Here is a 12,387-nt window from a genome sequence, read left to right as displayed (position 1 = left end):
ACCCTACTCAATAAATTGGATGCAGTCTATCACAGTGCCATCCATTTTGTCACCAAAGCCCCATATACTACCCACCACTGTGACCTGTACGCTCTCATTGGCTGGCCCTCGCTTCATACTAAATCGCCAAACCCACTGGCTCCATGTCATCTACAAGACCCTGCAAGGTAAAGTCCCACCTTATCTCAGCTCACTGGTCACCATAGCAGCAAACACCCGTAGCACGCGCTCCAGCAGGTATATCTCACTGGTCACCCCTAAAGCCAATTCCTCCTTTGGCCGCCTCTCCTTCCAGTTCTCTGCTGCCAATGACTGGAACGAACTACAAAAATCTCTGAAGCTGGAAACACTTATCTCCCTCACTAGCTTTAAGCACCAGCTGTCAGAGCAGCTCACAGATTACTGCACCTGTACATAGCCCATCTATAATTAGCCCTAACAACTACCTCTTCCACTACTGTATTTATTTATTTTGCACCCCAGTATTTCTACTTTGCACATTCATCCACTGCAAATCTACCATTCCAGTGTTAATTTCTATATTGTATTTACTTCGCCACTATGGCCTATTTATTGCCTTAACCTCCCTTATCTCACCTCATTTGCTCACATTGTATATAGACTTATTTTTCTACTGTATTATTGACTGTATGTTTGTTTTACTCCATGTGTAACTCTCTGTTGTATGTGTCGAACTGCTTTGCTTTATCTTGGCCAGGTCGCAGTTGTAAATGAGAATTTGTTCTCAACTTGCCTACCTGGTTAAATAAAGGTGAAATAAAAAAGCAGGACAATAAAACACAAGGGAAAATCTACACTGGAGTTGCTTACCATGAAGACAGTGAATGTTCCTGAGTAGCCGAGTTACAGCTGACTTAAATATGCATGAAAATCTATGGCAAGACCTGAAAATGGTTGTCTAGCAGTGATCAACAACCAATTTCACAGAGCTTGAAGAATTTTGAAAATAATAAAATGGGCAAATGTTGAACAATCCAGGTGTAGAAAGCTCTTGGAAACGTACCCAGAAAAACTCACAGCTGTAATCACTGTGAAATTCTAACATTTATTGACTCAGGGGGTTGAATACTCATCTAAATCAAGAAATATTGGGGTTTTATTTTTCATAAATGTTTTAAACATGTTAGAATTTTTCTTACACTTTGACATTACCGAGTATTTAATCCCACTTTGTAACAACAAAATGTGGGAAAAGTCAAGGTGTGTGAATACTTTCTGAAGGCACTGTACATATGAATTTATATTCCAGACTCTGACATTGCTCGTTCTGATATTTCTTAATTCCTTTATTTTTATTTTTGGTATTCATGTGTATTGTTTTGTACTGTTTGATATTACTGCACTGTTGGAGCTAGAAACATAAGCATTTTGCTGCACCTGCAATAACCTCTGCAAATGATGTGTACGCAACCAATAAAATGTGATGAGCACATTTTTACTCCTGAACTTATTTAAGAGAATACTTGACTCAAGACATTTCAGCTTTTCATTTTTGATTAATTTGTAGTAAAAACTAAATAACAATAATTCCACTTTGACATTATGGGGTGTTGTGTGTAGGCCAGTGTCAATTACTTTTTGCCCCTTTTTCTCCCGAATTTTGTGATTTCCAATTGGTAGTTCCAGTCTTGTCCCATCGCTATAACTCCATTACGGACTTGGGAGAGGCGAAGGTTGCGCGCCATGTGTCCTCCAAAACACAACCCTGCCAAGCTGCACTGCTTCCTGACACACTGCTCGCTTAACCCGGAAGCCAGCCGCACCAATGTGTCAGAGGAAACACCGTACAACTGGCGACTGTGTCAGCGTGCATGCGCCCAGCCCGCTACAGGAGTCGCAAGAGCGTGATGGGACAAGGACATCTCGGGCCTGCCAAACCCTCCCCTGCTGGGCCAATTGTGCACCGCTTCATGGGTCTCCCAGTCACAGCCAGCTGCGACACAGCCCAGGATCACACCCAGGTCTGTAGTGACGCCTCAAGCACTGCAGTGCCTTAGACCAGTATAAACATATAAAGTGGGTAAAACATGATTAAAGTGACAAAATTCCTGCAATTCTTCATTTTGCCATGTAATAAGCATTTCCCTGCACCTGCTATAACATCTGTTAAACTGTGTACGCGACCAATAAACTTTGATTTGATTTTGAGAGCGAGAGAGTGACCGCTGTCTAGGCCCCCCACACTGAACGATGCGTGTGTAAAACACACCCATTAACAAAGAGCCCCTTTGTGTTGTTGTGCCCAAATGTCGCTTTTCCATAATGTAAACATAAATCACAGGGTGTGGGGTGCTTACTGTGCCCAGCGAGCAGCAGTGCATAAACTCCCAGGGGTGAAAATGATGCCGTAAAATAGTAGGGGGCCAGTGCCACTGTAGCAGCAGAAACAGTGGTTACTACCTACCATAGGCTGTTGAGAGATGAGGACTGGGTCGTATTCATTAGGGCACACTGTAGCACAACAGACAACGAAATTAGCGTTTCTTATTGGACAAGTTGAGGTAGTCCCTCCCTGCTTCAGTCCGTGTTCTTCCGTTTGGTGCCTAATCAATACAACCCAGGGAAAAGACAAGGGATGCATCTAGATGGTCTACAATGGCTTCCTATCCTCGACTTCTTCACCTCTCATGGACTGAGATGATAATGTTTTGAAAAAGGTATCCGACCATAACATATAAATAAACACAAACAAAGTGCAGAGGTAATATTGTGTGTGTGGGGGTCATATTTTTTCCTTCAATGAAATCCAATCAGATAACACAGGATTGTACAGCGATATACAATAAAGTATGCCTACCGGAATATAGTGTTCACCTGTTCAGCTCTTTCACATCAGTGCAGATGAAGGAAAGGAGGCGAGGAGATGAAGCCACTTTAAACTATTGAGATGCAGCCCTGTAGAGAAAAAGAAAAGTGTTTACTGTAGCTCAAGTTTGTCTTTATTATTTATTATGGCAAACAAGATGGCCGATAAAGAGAGCAAAGAAACTGGTCACTTGCAAAATACTTAACTTTAAATTCAGTATGAGATTATTTATTTTTATTATTTCAAATGTAACCTTTATTTCACTAGGCAAGTCCGTTAAGAACAAATTCTTATTTACAATGACGACCTACACCGGTAGTCAGTGTGACATTGAAATAGACAGAAATAACACTAGGGGCTCTGTTTTAACAAACCTAAAGCAAATGGTAAATCTTAGAGCTATAGTTTCAGAGGTGTGTCAAATATTTTTGCTATTTTCATAACCGGAATTATGGGCGCAGTAGCTAGCAGTGGTGCAAAAGGACTGGGTTTTGAATAAACACGGTTTAGGTGTGTCGAGGCTTGATCCCTCACTGGCCAATCAGAACGTGCTCCATAGCGTAATACACTGAGTGTACAAAACATTAGGAACACCTTCCTAATTTTGAGTTGCATCCCTTTTGCCCTTAGAACAGCCTCAATTCACCTCTACAAGTTCTGACAATATTCCACAGGGATGCTGGGCATGTTGATTCAAATGCTTCCCACAGTTGTCAAGTTGGCTGGAAGTCCTTTGGGTGGTGGTCCATTCTTGATACAGTTGAGCGTGAAAAACACAGGAGCGTTGCAGTTCTTGACACACTCAAACCGGTGTGCCTGGCACCTACTACCATACCCCGTTCAAAGCCACAAATCTTTTGTCTTGCCCATTCACCCTCTGAATGGCACACATACCCAATCCATGTCTCAATTGTATCAAGGCTTAAAAAACCTTCTTTAACTTGTCTCTTTCTTTCTCTCGGAGGACCTGGGCCCTAGGACCATGCGTCGGGACTGCCGCCCGTGGTGACTCCTTGCTGCCCCCAGTCCGCCTGGCCTTGCTGCTATTCCAGTTTCAGCTGTTCTGCCTGCGGTTATGGAACCGCCACCTGTCCCAGACCTGTTGTTTTTCAACTCTTGATGATCGGCTATGAAAAGCCAACTGAAAATTATTCATGATTATTATTTGACCATGCTTGTCACTTATGAACATTTTTGAACATCTTGGCATAGTTCTGTTATAATCTCCACCCGGCACAGCCAGAAGAGGACTGGCCACCCCTCATAGCCTGGTTCCTCTCTAGGTTTCTTCCTAGGTTTTGGCCTTTCTAGGGAGTTTTTCCTAGCCACCGTGCTTCTACACCTGCATTACTAGCTGTTTGGGGTTTTAGGCTGGGTGTCTGTACAGCACTTCGAGATATTAGCTGATGTACGAAGGGCTATATAAAATAAAATTGATTGATTGATTGATTGATTGATTGTCTCCTCCCCTTCATCTACACTGATTGAAGTGGATTTAACAAGTGACATCAATAAGGGATCATAGTTTTCACCTGGATTCACCTGGTCAGTCTGTGTCATGGTAAGAGCAGGTGTTCCAAATGTTTGGTACACTTAGTGTATGTGGTTGCTTTAAGTTGTGTTTACAGTCTTATGTATTGTGTTGTCAACTCCAATTTCAAATGTTAGTCCGTTATAGCCTAGTTTGTTGAATAGCCTAAGAAACAAAATAATAAAACGTATGTAGGCCTTGCCCATCTTTGATAAATATGTTGAACATGTTCGTAGTTCTCATTGTAAGAAGCCTAAATGCATGGCTTCAATATGGAAATGTATTGTTAAACATAGCATTCGCACTGATATAGGGGCTAGGCCTACTGTAATTTGCATTATGTCTGCCATGTCTGAGCCACGGACATGCCAAACGTTGTCAATAAGCAAGATTAAATTCACTAAAGATGGGCCTTAAAAAGAGAGTGAATAATTCTAATCAATTCCAGCCCGCAAACAGATCAAAGTCAAACAAATCAAATTTACATGAAGACATTTTGGAAATAAATGATGGTAGTTGTGTACCAGTTATATGAGAACGAGAACTTGTTCTCAACTAGCCTACCTGGTTAAATAAAGGTGAAATAAAATAAAAATAAAAATATGACTGGACAAAGACAACCACCAAAACAACAATGTCCATGAAGAAACCCTCAAATCTCTTCAGTATAAACCAATGCATCTACTCACTAGGTTACAGAACTGTGTGTGTTTCTCTCCAGCGTACATACAGGGCACATGGGGATAAATGTTGACCTTAACACATTCCCATTTATTCCCCCCAAAGGACTCTTCGCCTGGGTCTGCGAAATGCCACGGATTCCTGGAGCTTTGGATCACTAGCCTGGGGCTCTCTGGAGCTCTCTCCCTGGCTGGATGGTGCACCAGTCTCTCTAAAGGATTCCGCATGTTTCGGTTCAGCTGGCGCCTAGCCAAACTCGGCTAGGCGAACCAAACGAGTGTGCTCGCACACCTTCCACCTTCGCTTGAAAGAAAAAGCAGCAATAGTAGTCAGAATTAATCTAAGGTAACTCAAATCTGTCATTCAGACTTTTTTTTTACAGAGGAGATCTTAGTTGCACAATTCTACTAACTAGGCTGTTTGGTGCAGTATTTCTCAAGTGAAAACATATGCACGAAACAAGGCATCTATCGTTGAATGACAAACGACTTCATTGACGAATCCCTACTGTCGATCAATCACCAACGAAGAGGCGTAGTTGTAGGATCCCAAACTTTAGCTTGACTCGAGAAACAAATGTGCGCACGAACAGCCGATGTTGCCATAACATATGGACAAACTGTTCCGAACTGTTTTGGATGGGGAGCATGCGGGCGCCTTAACCCAAGATCAGTGCACCCGGTCTTGGTAGAGGTTGTTCATTCACAGCCTCTCGTGTGTGTGTGTGTGTGTGTGTGTGTGTGTGTGTGTGTGTGTGTGTGTGTGTGTGTGTGTGTGTGTGTGTGTGTGTGTGTGTGTGTGAGAGAGTCAGAGAGGGGATTAGCCCTGGCTAGGCCCCCTGTGGTTGTGGTACTAATGTGGTGCTGGCCACTGATTGGGCTGGAAACACAGATAAGGGTCAGGGACTCGGGGACCAGGTGACAGAACAATAGGAAAATCCCCTTTCTTTTCTCTCTCTCTCTTTTCCCTTGTTCATTGGATTCCAAGATGGCACCGCAGAGACAATGGCTGAGGGTGCTGAAGAGAGGTGATTATGTTCCTCATATTACTGGGCACAACACACACACACACCTTTCTCATATTTTGTTCCCACACACCACATGCACACATACACCCTCTCATACACTGAACACAAACATACACTCCCTTTACAAATATACAAACACAACTGTAAACCACTCACAGCTGTACAAAGACATGATAAACTCTGCTTCATAAAGCAACCAATATTACAGGACTGGAGTTAGCCAAACATAACTGTGACAGAAGAATGAAGGGTAGATTGGTGAGGATAAATAAAAGGAGAAGATGAGAGTTCCAAGTACATTCCTGTGGTGAGCTAGCTTACATAACCATATTTACATTATATTATATCAAATTCACACGCCAATACGTCTGTCTGTCATAACACATTTGTATTGGGTTCTCTCCTGGACTGTTTCACAACACCGAGGCGAGATTGAGCTACTAAATCGTTGAAGGACGTGACTGTAGAATGGTTCTTAGGTTGGGCCGGAGGAGGAATATACCCCTCTTCTTTTCACAAGGACACGGGGAGGCTTGCCTCCGTCCTTCAGACCACCTGTCTGCTGTCCACTCTGTCGGTCTCCTTTCGCTCTTTTGTTCATACTCTCTTTCTGTGTCGGTCTCCTTTTTTCTCTCATTCTTCCTCTTTGTCCCCAGTTCTTCCGTTCCTCTCCTTTTCCATCGTGTACTCCTTTCTACATCTAAACTCTCTCTTCCACTTCTCCATTCCTCCTCTGTCCTTGTTCTTTACCCTCCGCTTTCCATAAAGCTCAATTCATAGTCCACAGCCGTGTAGCCTCAATAGTCCGATGGGTCATTATTTATTCCACATTTACAAACCTCATTTCATTGGCTGTTCTCAAGTTGCAGACGTATGTCCCAATAAATCACGCACCTCTGCCGCATTGAACTCTGTTGGACGCTTAAGAGACTCTCCTTCTCGTCATTTCTCACTCTCTCTCTTTTTTCCCTGTCCCCTTACTCACTCCTCTCTTCTATCAATATTTGTCATCTCGTTCTCTCCACGTCTTCCTCGCTCCATCTCTCCGCTCTGTGAAGCTGGTTCAGGAATGTTACGTACTCCCATGTGTGCTCCTTTCTCTCCACCATATATACTGGAAGCTTGGAAAACACTGCTTGACATTTCAGCCTCCCCAGCACTCACACTGGGGCACATTCAGCCAACACTACGAAGGCTCGACCCCCGACTACGGCCTATAGGCGGACAATATAAAGACACTTTAAATTATACCCGACTTCATTAAACAAGACAACATGGTATGTGTATAGTATGGAGATGTTAAAAGGTCTCAGAGATTTATTCAGGCCCGAAAAGATCAGCGATGTCAGTTTTTTTAGGACATGTTGATATAGTGCTGAGAAACGTCTGTTAAAGCTGGTTGCTCCGTAGAATGTTTGTAGGATAACATGAAGAAAAAAAAACGGCCATTGCTAGGTGTTACGTGGTCTTACGGTTTGGCTCGTCGTGTTGTTAGAGTTGAGGGGGTGTTATTTCAAATCAAATTGTATTTGTCACATGCACCAAATACTGTACATAGACCGTACATAGTTTAGTTGTTCAGCAGTCGTATGGCTTGGCAGTAGAAGCTGTTAAGGAGCCTTTTGGTCYTAGACTTTGCGCTCCGGCAACGCTTGCCGTGCGATAGCAGAGAGAACAGTTTATGACTTAGGTGACTGGAGTCTTTGACAATTATTTGGGCCTTCCTCRGACACCGCCTACTATATTAGGTCCTGGATATAATGAAGAGGGAACGACAAAACCTTTTCCCCCTCAGGAGACTGAAAAGACATGGCATGGGTGCCCAGATCCTCAAAAAGTTCTACAGCTGCACCATCGAAAGCATCCTGACCGGTTGCATCACCGCCTGGTATGGCAACTGCTCTGCATCTGACCGTAAGGTGCTACAGAGGGTAGTGCGTATAGGTGTTCCTTTTGTCCAGGTGGGAAAGGGCAGAGTGGAGTGCGATTGAGATTGCGTCATCTGTGGATCTGTAGGGGCGGTATGCGAATTGGAGTGGGTCTAGGGTTTCTGGCATGGTGGTGTTGATGTGAGCCATGACCAGCCTTTCAAAGCACTTCATGGCTACCGAAGTGAGTGCTACGGGGCGGTAATAATTTAGGCAGGTTACCTTCACTTTCTTGGGCACAGGGACGATGGCTCCCTATCCACTGGATGTGTACCAAACTCACCAAAAGTGGCAGTAATAAAGCCTCTCTTGAAAAAGCCAAACCTTGACCCAGATTTTTTTTATTTTATTAAAAACGGCCTATATCGAATCTCCAATTCCTCTCAAAAATGGTTGAAAAGGCTGTTGCGCAGCAACTCACTGCCTTCCTGAAGACAAACAATGTTTTAGACCCCATCATAGCGCTGAGACTGCTCTCGTGAAGGTGGTAAGGCGTGAGACCAAGGCTCTGCATCTGTCCTCGTGCTCCTAGACCTTAGTGCTGCTTTTGATACCATTGATCACCACATTCTTTTCGAGAGATTGTAAACCCAAAACGGACAAGTTCTGGCCTGGTTTAGATCTTATCTGTCGGAAAGATATCAGTTTGACTCTGTGGATGGTATGTCCTCTGACAAATCAACTGTACATTTCAGTGTTCCTCAAGGTTCTGTTTTAGGACCACTATTGTTTTCACTATATATTTTACATCTTGGTAACGTCATTCAGAAACATAATGTTAACTTTCACTCCTATGCGGACGATTTCGATGAAATATGGTGAAGCCCCAAAATTGCCCTCCCTGGAAGCCTGTGTTTCAGACATAAGGAAGTGGATGGCGTTAAATCTTTTACTTTTAAACTCGGACAAAACATAGATGCTAGTTCTAGGTCTCAAGAAACAAAGAGATCTTCTGTTGGATCTGACAATTAATCTTGATGGTTGTACAGTCGTCTCAAATAAAACTGAAGGACCTCGGCGTTACTCTGGACCCTGATATCTCTTTTGACGTACATATCAAGACTATTTCAAGGACAGCTTTTTTCCATCTTTGTAACATTGCAAGAATCATTACCTTTCTGTCCAAAAAAGCAGAAAAATGTATCCATGCTTTTGTTACTTCTAGATTAGACTACTGCAATGCTCTACTTTGCTCTACTATCTACCTGGATAAAGCACTCAATAAACTTCAGTTTGTGCTAAACACGGCTGCTAGAATCCTGACTAGAATCAAAAAATGTGATCATTACTCCAGTGCTAGCCTCTAGACTGGCTTCCTGTTAAGGCTAGGGCTGATTTCAAGGTTTTACTGCTAACCGACAAAGCATTACATGGGCTTGCTCCTACCCTTCTTTCCGATTTGGTCCTGCCGTACATACCTAAAAGTACGCTACGGTCACAAGACGCAGGGCTCCTTACTGGCCACAGAATTTCTAAGCAAACAGCTGGAGGCAGGGCTTTCCCCTATGAGCTCCATTTTTATGGAATGGTCTGCCTATCCATGTGAGAGACGCAGACTTGGTCTCGACCTTTAAGTCTTTATTGAAGACTCATCTCTTCAGTAGGTCCTATGATTGAGTGTAGTCTGGCCCAGGGGTGTGAAGGTGAACAGAAAGGCACTGGAGCGACGATCTGCCCTTGCCGTTTCTGCCTGGCCGGTTCCCCTCTCGCCACTGGGATTCTCTGCCTCTAACCCTATTACGGGGGCTGAGTCACTGGCTTACTGGTGCTCTTCCACGCCGTCCCTCGGAGGGGTGTGTCACTTGAGTGGGTTGAGTCACTGACATGATCTTCCTGTCCGGGTTGGAGCCCCCTTCGGGTTCGTGCCATGGGGGAGATCTTTGTGGGCTATACTCTGCCTTGTCTTAGGGTAGTAAGTTGGTAGTTGAAGATATCCCTCTAGTGGTGTGGGGGCTGTCCTTTGGCAAAGTGGGTGGACATCCTGCATGTTTGGCCCTGTCCAGGGGTAACGTCGTTAGGGTCAGTCTGTTATATCTGGAGTATTTCCCCCGTCTTATCCGGTGTCCTGTGTGAATTTAAACTCTCTCCCTCTCTCTCAGGACCTAAGCCATAGGACCATGCCTCAGGACTACCTGGCCTGATGACTCCTTGTTGTTCCCAGTCAACCTGGTTGTGCTGCTGCTCCAGTTTCAACTGTTCTGCCTGCGGCTATGGAACCCTGACCTGTTCACCGGGCATGCTACCTTGTCCCGGTCCTACTGTTTTGGACTCTCTCTCTCTCTCTCTACTGCACCTGCTGTCTCTAACTCTGAATGATCAGCTATGAAAAGCCAACTGAGATTTACTCCAGAGGTGCTGACCTGTTGCACCCTCTACAACCACTGATTATTATTATCTGCTGGTCATCTATGAACATCTTGGCCATGTACTGTTATAATCTCCACCCGGCACAGCCAGAAGAGGACTGGCCACCACTCAGAGCCTGTTTCCTCTTTAGGTTTCTTCCTAGGTTCCAGCCTTTCTAGGGAGTTTTTCCTAGCCACCGTGCTTCTACATCTGCATTGCTTGCTGTTTGGGGTTTTAGGCTGGGTTACCGTACAGCACTTTGTGACATCGGCTGATGTAAAAAGGGCTTTATAAATACATTTGCTTGATTGATTTGTTTGAAACATGTAGGTATTACAGGCCAGGGAGAGGTTAAAAATGTCAGTGAAGACACTTGCCAGTTGGTCCACGCATGCTTTGACTACATGTTCTGGTAACCCATCTTGCCCCATGGCTTTTTGAATGTTGACCTGTTTAAAAGTCTTGCTCACATTGGCTACAGAGAGCGTGATCACACAGTCGTCTGGAACAGCAGGTGCTCTCATGCATGCTTCAGTGTTGCTTGCCTCAAAGCGAGCATAAAAGGTATTCAGCTCATCTGGTAGGCTCGCGTCACTGGGCAACTCGCGGCTGGGTTTCCCTTTGTAGTCCGTAATAGTTTAAGCCCTGCCACATCCGACGAGCGTCAGAGCCGGTGTAGTAGGATTCAATCTTAGTCCTCTATTGATACTTTGCCTGTTTGATGGTTCGTCTGAGGACATAGCGGGATTTCTTATAAGCGTCCGGATTCATGTCCCGCTCCTTGAAAGCAGCAGCTCTAGCCTTTAGCTCGGTGCGTAAGCAGGAATCAGGACAGAATTATGGTCAGATTTTCCAAATGGAGGGCGAGGGAGAGCTTTGTATGTGGAGTAAAGGTGTTCTAGAGTTTTTTTCCCCCTCTGGTTGCACATGTGACATTTGCTTGTGGATATGTTCGGTTGTCTCTAAGTGACACTTTCAATATTTATTTCAAGAAGATGAGGCTTCCATTTTAGACAATTGGAGGATCAGTATAACTTCAGTAGGACCTCAGTGATACGAACACAATGGAAGTGGTTTCCGAATACCGAAATGTTCGTAACCTTTATAAAAGATAATCAACATGTAATTTATAACCATTTAGCCATATACTATACATGTCTTACATGAAAGCAACATTATAATTGTATGTCGCCTTTAAAAAGTAGAGAAAGTGCCAGTTTAATATTACATGTTTTGGTTGACCAGTCAGTCTGTATATTCAGTCCATTGATTATCTAGAGAGGGTAACACTTACCACAACTAACCTTAATTTAAAATGCTATAGGCAGATACTACAAGCTATAAACATATCTAGATACTAGAGCCTATATACAGTTGGTCGGAGGTTTACATACACTTAGGTTGGAATCATTAAAACTAGTTTTTCAACCACTCCACACATTTCTTGTTAACAAACTATAGTTTTGGCAAGTCGGTTAGGACATCTACTTTGTGCATGACACAAGTAATAATCCCAACAATTGTTGACAGATTATTTCACTTATTCATTGTATCACAATTCCAGTGGGTCAGAGGTTTACATACACTAAGTTGACTGTGCCTTTACACAGCTTGGAAAATTCCAGAAAATTATGTCATGGCTTTAGAAGCTTCTGATAGGCTAATTTATATCATTTGAGTCAATTGGAGGTGTACCTGTGGATGTATTTGAAGGCCTACCTTCAAACTCAGTGCCTCTTTGCTTGACATCATATGAAAATCAAAACAAATCAGCTAAGACCTCAGAAAACAATTGTAGACCTCCACAAGTTTGATTCATCCCTGGGAGCAACTTCCAAACGCCTGAAGGTACCACGTTCATCTGTACAAACAATAGTACGCAAGTATAAACACCATGGGACCACGCAGCCGTCATAGCGCTCAGGAAGGAGACGCGTTCTGTCTCCTAGAGATGAACGTACTTGGGTGCAAAAAGTGCAAATCAATCCCAAAACAACAGCAAAGGACCTTGTGAAGATGCTGGAGGAAACAGGTACAAAAGTTTCTG

General features: G+C 43.7%; 1 protein-coding gene across 4 annotated transcripts in view; it reads right to left on the bottom strand.

Annotated features, from left to right (window-relative positions):
- Positions 1-12,387, bottom strand: part of LOC111962060 (plexin-B1-like) — a 117,798-nt gene that overhangs the window by 59,247 nt on the left and 46,164 nt on the right. For 2 of the 4 annotated variants that reach the window (XM_023984855.2, XM_070441733.1), the window contains one exon: positions 2,819-2,916. The exons of the other annotated variants lie outside the window; for them this stretch is intronic. The gene's annotated coding sequence lies outside the window, so the exon portion shown is untranslated. The remainder of the gene's footprint in view (positions 1-2,818; positions 2,917-12,387) is intronic. 4 annotated transcript variants of the gene reach the window in all.

Source organism: Salvelinus sp. IW2-2015, linkage group LG1 (genome assembly GCF_002910315.2).
Source record: "Salvelinus sp. IW2-2015 linkage group LG1, ASM291031v2, whole genome shotgun sequence".
Classification (NCBI taxonomy): Eukaryota; Metazoa; Chordata; class Actinopteri; order Salmoniformes; family Salmonidae; genus Salvelinus; species Salvelinus sp. IW2-2015.
The sequence above is the reverse complement of the archived record's forward strand: the minus strand, read 5'-3'. Positions and strand labels throughout refer to the sequence as shown.